Below are 15,576 nucleotides of genomic sequence, written 5' to 3'. Positions count from 1 at the left end.
GACTCGTACTCTGGCCTAATGGTTAAGGTCTTAACTCTTACTCTGGCCTAATAGCTAAGGTCCTAACTCTTACTCTGGCCTAATAGCTAAGGTCTTAGACTCGTACTCTGGCCTACTGGTTAAGGTCTTAACTCTTACTCTGGCCTAATAGCTAAGGTCTTAGACTCATACTCTCGCATAACAGCTAAGGTCTTAGTCTCGTACACTGGCCTAATAGCTAAGATCTTAACTCTTACTCTGGCCTAATAGCTAAGGTCTTAGACTCGTACTCTGGCCTAATGGTTAAGGTCTTAACTCTTGCTCTGGCCTAATAGCTAAGGTCTTAGACTCGTACTCTGGCCTACTAGCTAAGGTCTTAACTCTTACTCTGGCCTGCTGGTTAAGGTCTTAACTCTTACTCTGGCCTATTGTTTAAGGTCTTAAATCTTACTCTGGCCTACTGGTTAAGGTCTTAACTCTTACTCTGGCCTACTGGTTAAGGTCTTAACTCTTACTCTGGCCTAATAGCTAAGGTCTTAGACTCATACTCTGGCCTAATGGTTAAGGTCTTAACTCTTACTCTGGACTAATAGCTAAGGTCTTAGACTCGTACTCTGGCCTACTGGTTAAGGTCTTAACTCTTACTCTGGCCTAATATCTAAGGTCTTAACTCTTACTCTGGCGTACTGGCTAAGGTCTTTACTCTTACTCTGGCCTAATAGCTAAGGTCTTAGACTCGTACTCTGGCCTAATGGTTAAGGTCTTAACTCTTACTCTGTCCTAATAGCTAATGTTTTAGACTTGTGCTATGGCCTACAGGTTAAGGACTTAACTCTTACTCTGGCCTAATAGCTAAGGTCTTAGACTTGTACTATGGCCTACTGGTTAAGGTCTTAACTCTTACTCAGGCCTAATAGCTAAGGTCTTAGACTCGTACTCTGGCCTAATGGTTAAGGTCTTAACTCTTACTCTGGCCTAATAGCTAAGGACTTAGACTCGTAGTCTGGCCTAATAGCTAAGGTCTTAGACTCGTACTCTGGCCTACAGGTTAAGGTCTTAACTCTTACTCTGGCCTAATAGCTAAGGTCTTAACTCTTACTCTGGCCTAATAGCTAAGGTCTTACACTCGTACTCTGGCCTAATGGTTAAGGTCTTAACTCTTACTCTGGCCTAATAGCTAAGGTCTTAGACTCGTACTCTGGCCTAATGGTTAAGGTCATAACTCTTATTCTGGCCTAATAGCTAAGGTCTTAACTCTTACTCTGGCCTAATAGCTAATGTCTTAGACTCGTACTCTGTCCTAATAGCTAAGGTCTTAGACTCGTACTCTGGCCTGATAGCTAAGGTCTTAACTCTCACTCTGGCCTAATAGCTAAGGTCTTAGACTTGTACTCTGGCCTGATAGCTAAGGTCTTAACTCTTACTCTGGCCTAATAGCTAAGGTCTTAGACTTGTACTCTGGCCTAATGGTTAAGGTCTTAACTCTTACTCTGGCCTAATAGCTAAGGTATTAGACTCGTACTCTGGCCTACAGGTTAAGGTCTTAACTCTTACTCTGGCCTAATAGCTAAGGTCTTAACTCTTACTCTGTCCTCCTGGTTAAGGTCTTAACTCTTACTCTGGCCTACTGGTTAAGGTCTTAACTCTTACTCTGGCCTAATAGCTAATGTCTTAGACTCGTACTATGGCCTAATGGTTAAGGTCAAAACTCTTACTCTGGCCTAATAACTAAGGTCTTAGACTCACACTCTGGAATAATGGTTAAGGTCTTAACTCTTACTCTGGCCTAATAGATAAGGTCTTAACTCTTACTCTGGCCTAATAGCTAAGGTCTTAGACTCGTACTCTGGCCTAATGGTTAAGGTCTTAACTCTTACTCTGGCCTACAGGTTAAGGTCTTAACACTTACTCTGGCCTAATAGCTAAGGTCTTAGACTCGAACTCTGGCCTAATGGTTAAGGTCTTAATTCTTACTCTGGCCTAATAGCTAAGGTCTTAGACTCGTACTATGGCCTACAGGTTAAGGTCTTAACACTTACTCTGGCCTACTGGTTAAGGTCTTAACTCTTACTCTGGCCTACTGGTTAAGGTCTTAACTCTTACTCTGGCCTAATAGCTAAGGTCTTAGACTCGTACTATGGCCTACTGGTTAAGGTCTTAACTCTTACTCTGGCCTACTGGTTACGGTCTTACCTCCTACACTGGCCTAATAGCTAAGGTCTTAGACTCGTACTATGGACTAATGGTTACGGTCTTAACTCTTAGTCTGGCCTAATAGCTAAGGTCTTAGACTCGTACTCTGGCCTACTAGCTAAGGTCTTAACTCCTACTCTGGCCTACTGGTTAAGGTCTTAACTCTTACTCTGGCCTATTGTTTAAGGTCTTAAATCTTACTCTGGCCTACTGGTTAAGGTCTTAACTCTTACTCTGGCCTACTGGTTAAGGTCTTAACTCTTACTCTGGCCTAATAGCTAAGGTCTTAGACTCATACTCTGGCCTACAGGTTAAGGTCTTAACTCTTACTCTGGACTAATAGCTAAGGTCTTAGACTCGTACTCTGGCCTACTGGTTAAGGTCTTAACTCTTACTCTGGCCTAATATCTAAGGTCTTAACTCTTACTCTGGCCTACTGGTTAAGGTCTTTACTCTTACTCTGGCCTAATAGCTAAGGTCTTAGACTCGTACTCTGGCCTAATGGTTAAGGTCTTAACTCTTACTCTGGCCTAATAGCTAATGTCTTAGACTCGTGCTATGGCCTACAGGTTAAGGACTTAACTCTTACTCTGGCCTAAAAGCTAAGGTCTTAGACTCGTACTATGGCCTACAGGTTAAGGTCTTAACTCTTACTCAGGCCTAATAGCTAAGGTCTTAGACTCGTATTCTGGCCTAATGGTTAAGGTCTTAACTTTTACTCTGGCCTAATAGCTAAGGTCTTAGACTCGTAGTCTGGCCTAATAGCTAAGGTCTTAGACTCGTACTCTGGCCTGATAGCTAAGGTCTTAACTCTTACTCTGGCCTAATAGCTAAGGTCTTAGACTTGTACTCTGGCCTAATGGTTAAGGTCTTAACTCTTACTCTGGCCTAATAGCTAAGGTATTAGACTCGTACTCTGGCCTACAGGTTAAGGTCTTAACTCTTACTCTGGCCTAATAGCTAAGGTCTTAACTCTTACTCTGTCCTCCTGGTTAAGGTCTTAACTCTTACTCTGGCCTACTGGTTAAGGTCTTAACTCTTACTCTGGCCTAATAGCTAAGGTCTTAGACTCGTACTATGGCATAATGGTTAAGGTCAAAACTCTTACTCTGGCCTAATAACAAAGGTCTTAGACTCACTCTCTGGCCTAATGGTTAAGGTCTTAACTCTTACTCTGGCCTAATAGCTAAGGTCTTAACTCTTACTCTGGCCTAATAGCTAAGGTCTTAGACTCGTACTCTGGCCTAATGGTTAAGGTCTTAACTCTTACTCTGGCCTACAGGTTAAGGTCTTAACTGTTACTCTGGCCTCATAGCTAAGGTCTTAGACTCGAACTCTGGCCTAATGGTTAAGGTCTTAATTCTTACTCTGGCCTAATAGCTAAGGTCTTAGACTCGTACTATGGCCTACAGGTTACGGTCTTAACTCTTACTCTGGCCTACTGGTTAAGGTCTTAACTCTTACTCTGGCCTACTGGTTAAGGTCTTAACTCTTACTCTGGCCTATTGGTTAAGGTCTTAACTCTTACTCTGGCCTAATAGCTAAGGTCTTAGACTCGTACTCTGGCCTAATGGTTAAGGTCTTAACTCTTACTCTGGCCTACTGGTTAAGGTCTTAGCTCTTACTCTGGCCTAATAGCTAAGGTCTTAGACTCGTACCCTGGCCTAATGGTTAAGGTCTTAACTCTTACTCTGGCCTAATAGCTAAGGTCTTAACTCTTACTCTGGCCTAATAGCTAAGGTCTTAGACTCGTACTGTGGCCTAATGGTTATGGTCTTAACTCTTACTCTGGCCTAATAGCTAAGGTCTTAGACTCGTAATATGGCCTAAAGGTTAAGGTCTTAACTGTTACTCTGGCCTACTGGTTAAGGTCTTAACTCTTACTCTGGCCTAATAGCTAAGGTCTTAGACTCGTACTCTGGCCTAATGGTTAAGGTCATAACTCTTATTTTGGCCTAATAGCTAAGGTCTTAACTCTTACTCTGGCCTAATAGCTAAGGTCTTAGACTCGTACTCTGTCCTAATAGCTAAGGTCTTAGACTCGTACTCTGGCCTGATAGCTAAGGTCTTAACTCTCACTCTGGCCTAATAGCTAAGGTCTTAGACGTGTACTCTGGCCTGATAGCTAAGGTCTTAACTCTTACTCTGGCCTAATAGCTAAGGTCTTAGACTCGTACTATGACCTACTGGTTAAGGTCTTAACTCTTACTCTGGCCTACTGGTTAAGGTCTTAACTCTTACTCTGGGCTATTGGTTAAGGTCTTAACTCTTACTCTGGCCTAATGGTTAAGGTCTTAGACTCATACTCTGGCCTAATGGTTAAGGTCTTAACTCTTACTCTGGCCTACTGGTTAAGGTCTTAACTCTTACTCTGGCCTAATAGCTAAGGTCTTAGACTCGTACTCTGGCCTAATGGTTAAGGTCTTAACTCTTACTCTGGCCTAATAGCTAAGGTCTTAACTCTTACTCTGGCCTAATAGCTAAGGTCTTAGACTCGTACTCTGGCCTACTGGTTAAGGTCTTAACTCTTACTCTGGCCTAATAGCTAAGGTCTTAGACTCATACTCTCGCATAACAGCTAAGGTCTTAGTCTCGTACACTGGCCTAATAGCTAAGATCTTAACTCTTACTCTGGCCTAATAGCTAAGGTCTTAGACTCGTACTCTGGCCTAATGGTTAAGGTCTTAACTCTTGCTCTGGCCTAATAGCTAAGGTCTTAGACTCGTACTCTGGCCTACTAGCTAAGGTCTTAACTCTTACTCTGGCCTGCTGGTTAAGGTCTTAACTCTTACTCTGGCCTATTGTTTAAGGTCTTAAATCTTACTCTGGCCTACTGGTTAAGGTCTTAACTCTTACTCTGGCCTACTGGTTAAGGTCTTAACTCTTACTCTGGCCTAATAGCTAAGGTCTTAGACTCATACTCTGGCCTAATGGTTAAGGTCTTAACTCTTACTCTGGACTAATAGCTAAGGTCTTAGACTCGTACTCTGGCCTACTGGTTAAGGTCTTAACTCTTACTCTGGCCTAATATCTAAGGTCTTAACTCTTACTCTGGCGTACTGGCTAAGGTCTTTACTCTTACTCTGGCCTAATAGCTAAGGTCTTAGACTCGTACTCTGGCCTAATGGTTAAGGTCTTAACTCTTACTCTGTCCTAATAGCTAATGTTTTAGACTCGTGCTATGGCCTACAGGTTAAGGACTTAACTCTTACTCTGGCCTAATAGCTAAGGTCTTAGACTTGTAGTATGGCCTACTGGTTAAGGTCTTAACTCTTACTCAGGCCTAATAGCTAAGGTCTTAGACTCGTACTCTGGCCTAATGGTTAAGGTCTTAACTCTTACTCTGGCCTAATAGCTAAGGACTTAGACTCGTAGTCTGGCCTAATAGCTAAGGTCTTAGACTCGTACTCTGGCCTACAGGTTAAGGTCTTAACTCTTACTCTGGCCTAATAGCTAAGGTCTTAACTCTTACTCTGGCCTAATAGCTAAGGTCTTACACTCGTACTCTGGCCTAATGGTTAAGGTCTTAACTCTTACTCTGGCCTAATAGCTAAGGTCTTAGACTCGTACTCTGGCCTAATGGTTAAGGTCATAACTCTTATTCTGGCCTAATAGCTAAGGTCTTAACTCTTACTCTGGCCTAATAGCTAATGTCTTAGACTCGTACTCTGTCCTAATAGCTAAGGTCTTAGACTCGTACTCTGGCCTGATAGCTAAGGTCTTAACTCTCACTCTGGCCTAATAGCTAAGGTCTTAGACTTGTACTCTGGCCTGATAGCTAAGGTCTTAACTCTTACTCTGGCCTAATAGCTAAGGTCTTAGACTTGTACTCTGGCCTAATGGTTAAGGTCTTAACTCTTACTCTGGCCTAATAGCTAAGGTATTAGACTCGTACTCTGGCCTACAGGTTAAGGTCTTAACTCTTACTCTGGCCTAATAGCTAAGGTCTTAACTCTTACTCTGTCCTCCTGGTTAAGGTCTTAACTCTTACTCTGGCCTACTGGTTAAGGTCTTAACTCTTACTCTGGCCTAATAGCTAATGTCTTAGACTCGTACTATGGCCTAATGGTTAAGGTCAAAACTCTTACTCTGGCCTAATAACTAAGGTCTTAGACTCACACTCTGGCCTAATGGTTAAGGTCTTAACTCTTACTCTGGCCTAATAGATAAGGTCTTAACTCTTACTCTGGCCTAATAGCTAAGGTCTTAGACTCGTACTCTGGCCTACTGGTTAAGGTCTTAACTCTTACTCTGGCCTAATAGCTAAGGTCTTAGACTCATACTCTGGCCTAATGGTTAAGGTCTTAACTCTTACTCTGGACTAATAGCTAAGGTCTTAGACTCGTACTCTGGCCTACTGGTTAAGGTCTTAACTCTTACTCTGGCCTAATATCTAAGGTCTTAACTCTTACTCTGGCGTACTGGCTAAGGTCTTTACTCTTACTCTGGCCTAATAGCTAAGGTCTTAGACTTGTACTATGGCCTACTGGTTAAGGTCTTAACTCTTACTCAGGCCTAATAGCTAAGGTCTTAGACTCGTACTCTGGCCTAATGGTTAAGGTCTTAACTCTTACTCTGGCCTAATAGCTAAGGACTTAGACTCGTAGTCTGGCCTAATAGCTAAGGTCTTAGACTCGTACTCTGGCCTACAGGTTAAGGTCTTAACTCTTACTCTGGCCTAATAGCTAAGGTCTTAACTCTTACTCTATCCTAATAGCTAAGGTCTTACACTCGTACTCTGGCCTAATGGTTAAGGTCTTAACTCTTACTCTGGCCTAATAGCTAAGGTCTTAGACTCGTACTCTGGCCTAATGGTTAAGGTCATAACTCTTATTCTGGCCTAATAGCTAAGGTCTTAACTCTTACTCTGGCCTAATAGCTAATGTCTTAGACTCGTACTCTGTCCTAATAGCTAAGGTCTTAGACTCGTACTCTGGCCTGATAGCTAAGGTCTTAACTCTCACTCTGGCCTAATAGCTAAGGTCTTAGACTTGTACTCTGGCCTGATAGCTAAGGTCTTAACTCTTACTCTGGCCTAATAGCTAAGGTCTTAGACTTGTACTCTGGCCTAATGGTTAAGATCTTAACTCTTACTCTGGCCTAATAGCTAAGGTATTAGACTCGTACTCTGGCCTACAGGTTAAGGTCTTAACTCTTACTCTGGCCTAATAGCTAAGGTCTTAACTCTTACTCTGTCCTCCTGGTTAAGGTCTTAACTCTTACTCTGGCCTACTGGTTAAGGTCTTAACTCTTACTCTGGCCTAATAGCTAATGTCTTAGACTCGTACTATGGCCTAATGGTTAAGGTCAAAACTCTTACTCTGGCCTAATAACTAAGGTCTTAGACTCACACTCTGGCCTAATGGTTAAGGTCTTAACTCTTACTCTGGCCTAATAGATAAGGTCTTAACTCTTACTCTGGCCTAATAGCTAAGGTCTTAGACTCGTACTCTGGCCTAATGGTTAAGGTCTTAACTCTTACTCTGGCCTACAGGTTAAGGTCTTAACACTTACTCTGGCCTAATAGCTAAGGTCTTAGACTCGAACTCTGGCCTAATGGTTAAGGTCTTAATTCTTACTCTGGCCTAATAGCTAAGGTCTTAGACTCGTACTATGGCCTACAGGTTAAGGTCTTAACTCTTACTCTGGCCTACTGGTTAAGGTCTTAACTCTTACTCTGGCCTACTGGTTAAGGTCTTAACTCTTACTCTGGCCTATTGGTTAAGGTCTTAACTCTTACTCTGGCCTAATAGCTAAGGTCTTAGACTCGTACTATGGCCTACTGGTTAAGGTCTTAACTCTTACTCTGGCCTACTGGTTACGGTCTTACCTCCTACACTGGCCTAATAGCTAAGGTCTTAGACTCGTACTATGGACTAATGGTTACGGTCTTAACTCTTAGTCTGGCCTAATAGCTAAGGTCTTAGACTCGTACTCTGGCCTAATGGTTAAGGTCTTAACTCTTACTCTGGCCTAATAGCTAAGGTCTTAACTCTTACCCTGGCCTAATAGCTAAGGTATTAGACTTGTTCCTGGCCTACTGGTTAAGGTCTTAACTCTTACTCTGGCCTAATAGCTAAGGTCTAGACTCATACTCTGGCCCAATAGCTTAGGTCTTAGACTCGTACTCTGGCCTAATGGTTAAGGTCTTAACTCTTACTCTGGCCTAATAGCTAAGGTCTTAGACTCATACTCTGGCCTAATGGTTAAGGTCTTAACTCTTACTCTGGCCTAATAGCTATGGTCTTAGACTCGTACTCTGGCCCACTGGTTAAGGTCTTAACTCTTACTCTGGCCTAATATCTAAGGTCTTAACTTTTACTCTGGCCTACTGGTTAAGGTCTTAACTCTTACTCTGGCCTACTGTTAAGGTCTTAACTCTTACTCTGGCCTAATAGCTAAGGTCTTAGACTCGTACTCTGGCCTAATGGTTAAGGTCTTAACTCTTACTCTGGCCTAATAGCTAAGGTTTAAGACTCCTACTCTGGCCTAATAGCTAAGGTCTTAGACTCGTACTCTGGCATACAGGTTAAGGTCTTAACTCTTACTCTGGCCTAATAGCTAAGGTCTTAACTCTTACTCTGGCCTAATAGCTAAGGTCGTAGACTCGTACTCTGGCCTAATGGTTAATGCCGTAACTCTTATTCTGGCCTAATAGCTAAGGTCTTAACTCTTACTCTTTCCTAATAGCTAAGGTCTTAGACTCGTACTCTGTCCTACTCGTTAAGGTCTTAACTCTTACTCTGGCCTACTGGTTAAGGTCTTAACTCTTACTCTGGCCTAATAGCTAAGGTCTTGGACTCGTACTCTGACCTAATGGTTAAGGTCTTAACTCTTACACTGGCCTACAGGTTAAGGTCTTAACTCTTACTCTGGCCTAATAGCTAAGGTCTTAGACTCGTACTGTGGCCTAATGGTGATGGTCTTAACTCTTACTCTGGCCTAATAGCTAAGGTCTTAGACTCGTACTATGGCCTACAGGTTAAGGTCTTAACTGTTACTCTGGCCTACTGGTTAAGGTCTTAACTCTTACTCTGGCCTACTGGTTAAGGTCTTAACTCTTACTCTGGGCTATTGGTTAAGGTCTTAACTCTTACTCTGGCCTAATGGTTAAGGTCTTAGACTCATACTCTGGCCTAATGGTTAAGGTCTTAACTCTTACTCTGGCCTACTGGTTAAGGTCTTAACTCTTACTCTGGCCTAATAGCTAAGGTCTTAGACTCGTACTCTGGCCTAATGGTTAAGGTCTTAACTCTTACTCTGGCCTAATAGCTAAGGTCTTAACTCTTACTCTGGCCTAATAGCTAAGGTCTTAGACTCGTACTCTGGCCTACTGGTTAAGGTCTTAACTCTTACTCTGGCCTAATAGCTAAGGTCTTAGACTCATACCCTCGCATAATAACTAAGGTCTTAGTCTCGTACACTGGCCTAATAGCTAAGGTCTTAACTCTTACTCTGGCCTAATAGCTAAGGTCTTAGACTCGTACTCTGGCCTAATGGTTAAGGTCTTAACTCTTGCTCTGGCCTAATAGCTAAGGTCTTAGACTCGTACTCTGGCCTACTAGCTAAGGTCTTAACTCTTACTCTGGCCTACTGGTTAAGGTCTTAACTCTTACTCTGGCCTATTGTTTAAGGTCTTAAATCTTACTCTGGCCTACTGGTTAAGGTCTTAACTCTTACTCTGGCCTACTGGTTAAGGTCTTAACTCTTACTCTGGCCTAATAGCTAAGGTCTTAGACTCATACTCTGGCCTACTGGTTAAGGTCTTAACTCTTACTCTGGACTAATAGCTAAGGTCTTAGACTCGTACTCTGGCCTACTGGTTAAGGTCTTAACTCTTACTCTGGCCTAATATCTAAGGTCTTAACTCTTACTCTGGCCTACTGGTTAAGGTCTTTACTCTTACTCTGGCCTAATAGCTAAGGTCTTAGACTCGTACTCTGGCCTAATGGTTAAGGTCTTAACTCTTACTCTGGCCTAATAGCTAATGTCTTAGACTCGTGCTATGGCCTACAGGTTAAGGACTTAACTCTTACTCTGGCCTAATAGCTAAGGTCTTAGACTCGTACTATGGCCTACAGGTTAAGGTCTTAACTCTTACTCAGGCCTAATAGCTAAGGTCTTAGACTCGTATTCTGGCCTAATGGTTAAGGTCTTAACTCTTACTCTGGCCTAATAGCTAAGGTCTTAGACTCGTAGTTTGGCCTAATAGCTAAGGTCTTAACTCTTACTCTGGCCTAATAGCTAAGGTCTTAGACTCGTACTCTGGCCTAATGGTTAAGGTCATAACTCTTATTCTGGCCTAATAGCTAAGGTCTTAACTCTTACTCTGGCCTAATAGCTAATGTCTTAGACTCGTACTCTGTCCTAATAGCTAAGGTCTTAGACTCGTACTCTGGCCTGATAGCTAAGGTCTTAACTCTCACTCTGGCCTAATAGCTAAGGTCTTAGACTTGTACTCTGGCCTGATAGCTAAGGTCTTAACTCTTACTCTGGCCTAATAGCTAAGGTCTTAGACTTGTACTCTGGCCTAATGGTTAAGGTCTTAACTCTTACTCTGGCCTAATAGCTAAGGTATTAGACTCGTACTCTGGCCTACAGGTTAAGGTCTTAACTCTTACTCTGGCCTAATAGCTAAGGTCTTAACTCTTACTCTGCCCTCCTGGTTAAGGTCTTAACTCTTACTCTGGCCTACTGGTTAAGGTCTTAACTCTTACTCTGGCCTAATAGCTAATGTCTTAGACTTGTACTATGGCCTAATGGTTAAGGTCAAAACTCTTACTCTGGCCTTATAACTAAGGTCTTAGACTCACACTCTGGCCTAATGGTTAAGGTCTTAACTCTTACTCTGGCCTAATAGATAAGGTCTTAACTCTTACTCTGGCCTAATAGCTAAGGTCTTAGACACGTACTCTGGCCTAATGGTTAAGGTCTTAACTCTTACTCTGGCCTACAGGTTAAGGTCTTAACACTTACTCTGGCCTAATAGCTAAGGTCTTAGACTCGAACTCTGGCCTAATGGTTAAGGTCTTAATTCTTACTCTGGCCTAATAGCTAAGGTCTTAGACTCGTACTATGGCCTACAGGTTAAGGTCTTAACTCTTACTCTGGCCTACTGGTTAAGGTCTTAACTCTTACTCTGGCCTACTGGTTAAGGTCTTAACTCTTACTCTGGCCTATTGGTTAAGGTCTTAACTCTTACTCTGGCCTAATAGCTAAGGTCTTAGACTCGTACTATGGCCTACTGGTTAAGGTCTTAACTCTTACTCTGGCCTACTGGTTACAGTCTTACCTCCTACACTGGCCTAATAGCTAAGGTCTTAGACTCGTACTATGGACTAATGGTTACGGTCTTAACTCTTAGTCTGGCCTAATAGCTAAGGTCTTAGACTCGTACTCTGGCCTAATGGTTAAGGTCTTAACTCTTACTCTGGCCTAATAGCTAAGGTCTTAACTCTTACCCTGGCCTAATAGCTAAGGTATTAGACTTGTTCCTGGCCTACTGGTTAAGGTCTTAACTCTTACTCTGGCCTAATAGCTAAGGTCTAGACTCATACTCTGGCATAATAGCTAAGGTCTTAGACTCGTACTCTGGCCTAATGGTTAAGGTCTTAACTCTTACTCTAGCCTAATAGCTAAGATCTTAGACTCATACTCTGGCCTAATGGTTAAGGTCTTAACTCTTACTCTGGCCTAATAGCTATGGTCTTAGACTCGTACTCTGGCCTACTGGTTAAGGTCTTAACTCTTACTCTGGCCTAATATCTAAGGTCTTAACTTTTACTCTGGCCTACTGGTTAAGGTCTTAACTCTTACTCTGGCCTACTGTTAAGGTCTTAACTCTTACTCTGGCCTAATAGCTAAGGTCTTAGACTCATACTCTGGCCTAATGGTTAAGGTCTTAACTCTTACTCTGGCCTAATAGCTAAGGTTTTAGACTCCTACTCTGGCCTAATAGCTAAGGTCTTAGACTCGTATTCTGGCATACAGGTTAAGGTCTTAACTCTTACTCTGGCCTAATAGCTAAGGTCTTAACTCTTACTCTGGCCTAATAGCTAAGGTCGTAGACTCGTACTCTGGCCTAATGGTTAATGCCGTAACTCTTATTCTGGCCTAATAGCTTAGGTCTTAACTCTTACTCTGGCCTAATAGCTAAGGTCTTAGACTCGTACTCTGGCCTACTGGTTAAGGTCTTAACTCTTTCTCTGGCCTAATAGCTAAGGTCTTAGACTCGTACTCTGGCCTAATAGCTAAGGTCTTAGACTCTTACTCTGGCCTAATAGCTAAGGTCTTAACTCTTACTCTGGCCTAATGGTTAAGGTCTTAACTCTTACTCTGGCCTAATAGCTAAGGTCTTAGGCTTGTACTCTGACCTACAGGTTAAGGTCTTAACTCTTACTCTGGCCTAATAGCTAAGGTCTTAACTCTTACTCTGTCCAACTCGTTAAGGTCTTAACTCTTACTCTGGCCTACTGGTTAAGGTCTTAACTCTTACTCTGGCCTAATAGCTAAGGTCTTGGACTCGTACTCTGACCTAATGGTTAAGGTCTTAACTCTTACACTGGCCTACAGGTTAAGGTCTTAACTCTTACTCTGGCCTAATAGCTAAGGTCTTAGACTCGTACTGTGGCCTAATGGTGATGGTCTTAACTCTTACTCTGGCTTAATAGCTAAGGTCTTAGACTCGTACTATGGCCTACAGGTTAAGGTCTTAACTGTTACTCTGGCCTACTGGTTAAGGTCTTAACTCTTACTCTGGCCTACTGGTTAAGGTCTTAACTCTTACTCTGGCCTAATATCTAAGGTCTTAACTTTTACTCTGGCCTACTGGTTAAGGTCTTAACTCTTACTGTGGCCTACTGTTAAGGTCTTAACTCTTACTCTGGCCTAATAGCTAAGGTCTTAGACTCGTACTCTGGCCTAATGGTTAAGGTCTTAACTCTTACTCTGGCCTAATAGCTAAGGTTTTAGACTCCTACTCTGGCCTAATAGCTAAGGTCTTAGACTCGTATTCTGGCATACAGGTTAAGGTCTTAACTCTTACTCTGGCCTAATAGCTAAGGTCTTAACTCTTACTCTGGCCTAATAGCTAAGGTCGTAGACTCGTACTCTGGCCTAATGGTTAATGCCGTAACTCTTATTCTGGCCTAATAGCTAAGGTCTTAACTCTTACTCTGGCCTAATAGCTAAGGTCTTAGACTCGTACTCTGGCCTACTGGTTAAGGTCTTAACTCTTACTCTGGCCTAATAGCTAAGGTCTTAGACTCGTACTCTGGCCTAATAGCTAAGGTCTTAGACTCGTACTCTGGCCTAATAGCTAAGGTCTTAACTCTTACTCTGGCCTAATGGTTAAGGTCTTAACTCTTACTCTGGCCTAATAGCTAAGGTCTTAGGCTCGTACTCTGACCTACAGGTTAAGGTCTTAACTCTTACTCTGGCCTAATAGCTAAGGTCTTAACTCTTACTCTGTCCTACTCGTTAAGGTCTTAACTCTTACTCTGGCCTACTGGTTAAGGTCTTAACTCTTACTCTGGCCTAATAGCTAAGGTCTCGGACTCGTACTCTGACCTAATGGTTAAGGTCTTAACTCTTACACTGGCCTACAGGTTAAGGTCTTAACTCTTATTCTGGCCTAATAGCTAAGGTCTTAGACTCGTACTGTGGCCTAATGGTGATGGTCTTAACTCTTACTCTGGCCTAATAGCTAAGGTCTTAGACTCGTACTATGGCCTACAGGTTAAGGTCTTAACTGTTACTCTGGCCTACTAGTTAAGGTCTTAACTCTTACTCTGGCCTACTGGTTAAGGTCTTAACTCTTACTCTGGGCTATTGGTTAAGGTCTTAACTCTTACTCTGGCCTAATGGTTAAGGTCTTAGACTCATACTCTGGCCTAATGGTTAAGGTCTTAACTCTTACTCTGGCCTACTGGTTAAGGTCTTAACTCTTACTCTGGCCTAATAGCTAAGGTCTTAGACTCGTACTCTGGCCTAATGGTTAAGGTCTTAACTCTTACTCTGGCCTAATAGCTAAGGTCTTAACTCTTACTCTGGCCTAATAGCTAAGGTCTTAGACTCGTACTCTGGCCTACTGGTTAAGGTCTTAACTCTTACTCTGGCCTAATAGCTAAGGTCTTAGACTCATACCCTCGCATAATAACTAAGGTCTTAGTCTCGTACACTGGCCTAATAGCTAAGGTCTTAACTCTTACTCTGGCCTAATAGCTAAGGTCTTAGACTCGTACTCTGGCCTAATGGTTAAGGTCTTAACTCTTGCTCTGGCCTAATAGCTAAGGTCTTAGACTCGTACTCTGGCCTACTAGCTAAGGTCTTAACTCTTACTCTGGCCTACTGGTTAAGGTCTTAACTCTTACTCTGGCCTATTGTTTAAGGTCTTAAATCTTACTCTGGCCTACTGGTTAAGGTCTTAACTCTTACTCTGGCCTAATAGCTAAGGTCTTAGACTCATACTCTGGCCTACTGGTTAAGGTCTTAACTCTTACTCTGGACTAATAGCTAAGGTCTTAACTCTTACTCTGTCCTACTCGTTAAGGTCTTAACTCTTACTCTGGCCTACTGGTTAAGGTCTTAACTCTTACTCTGGCCTAATAGCTAAGGTCTTAGACTCACTCTCTGGCCTAATGTTTAAGGTCTTAACTCTTACTCTGGCCTAATAGCTAAGGTCTTAACTCTTACTCTGGCCTAATAGCTAAGGTCTTAGACTCGTACTCTGGCCTACTGGTTAAGGTCTTAACTCTTACTCTGGCCTAATATCTAAGGTCTTAACTCTTACTCTGGCCTACTGGTTAAGGTCTTTACTCTTACTCTGGCCTAATAGCTAAGGTCTTAGACTCGTACTCTGGCCTAATGGTTAAGGTCTTAACTCTTACTCTGGCCTAATAGCTAATGTCTTAGACTCGTGCTATGGCCTACAGGTTAAGGACTTAACTCTTACTCTGGCCTAATAGCTAAGGTCTTAGACTCGTACTATGGCCTACAGGTTAAGGTCTTAACTCTTACTCAGGCCTAATAGCTAAGGTCTTAGACTCGTATTCTGGCCTAATGGTTAAGGTCTTAACTCTTACTCTGGCCTAATAGCTAAGGTCTTAGACTCGTAGTCTGGCCTAATAGCTAAGGTCTTAACTCTTACTCTGGCCTAATAGCTAAGGTCTTAGACTCGTACTCTGGCCTAATGGTTAAGGTCATAACTCTTATTCTGGCCTAATAGCTAAGGTCTTAACTCTTACTCTGGCCTAATAGCTAAGGTCTTAGACTCGTACTCTGTCCTAATAGCTAAGGTCTTAGACTCGTACTCTGGCCTGATAGCTAAGGTCTTAACTCTCACTCTGGCCTAAAAGCTAAGGTCTTAGACTTGTACTCTGGCCTGATAGCTAAGGTCTTAACTCT

This window comes from Triturus cristatus, chromosome 7, assembly GCF_964204655.1.
Source record: "Triturus cristatus chromosome 7, aTriCri1.1, whole genome shotgun sequence".
Taxonomy (NCBI): domain Eukaryota; kingdom Metazoa; phylum Chordata; class Amphibia; order Caudata; family Salamandridae; genus Triturus; species Triturus cristatus.
Note: the sequence above shows the minus strand (reverse complement) of the source record.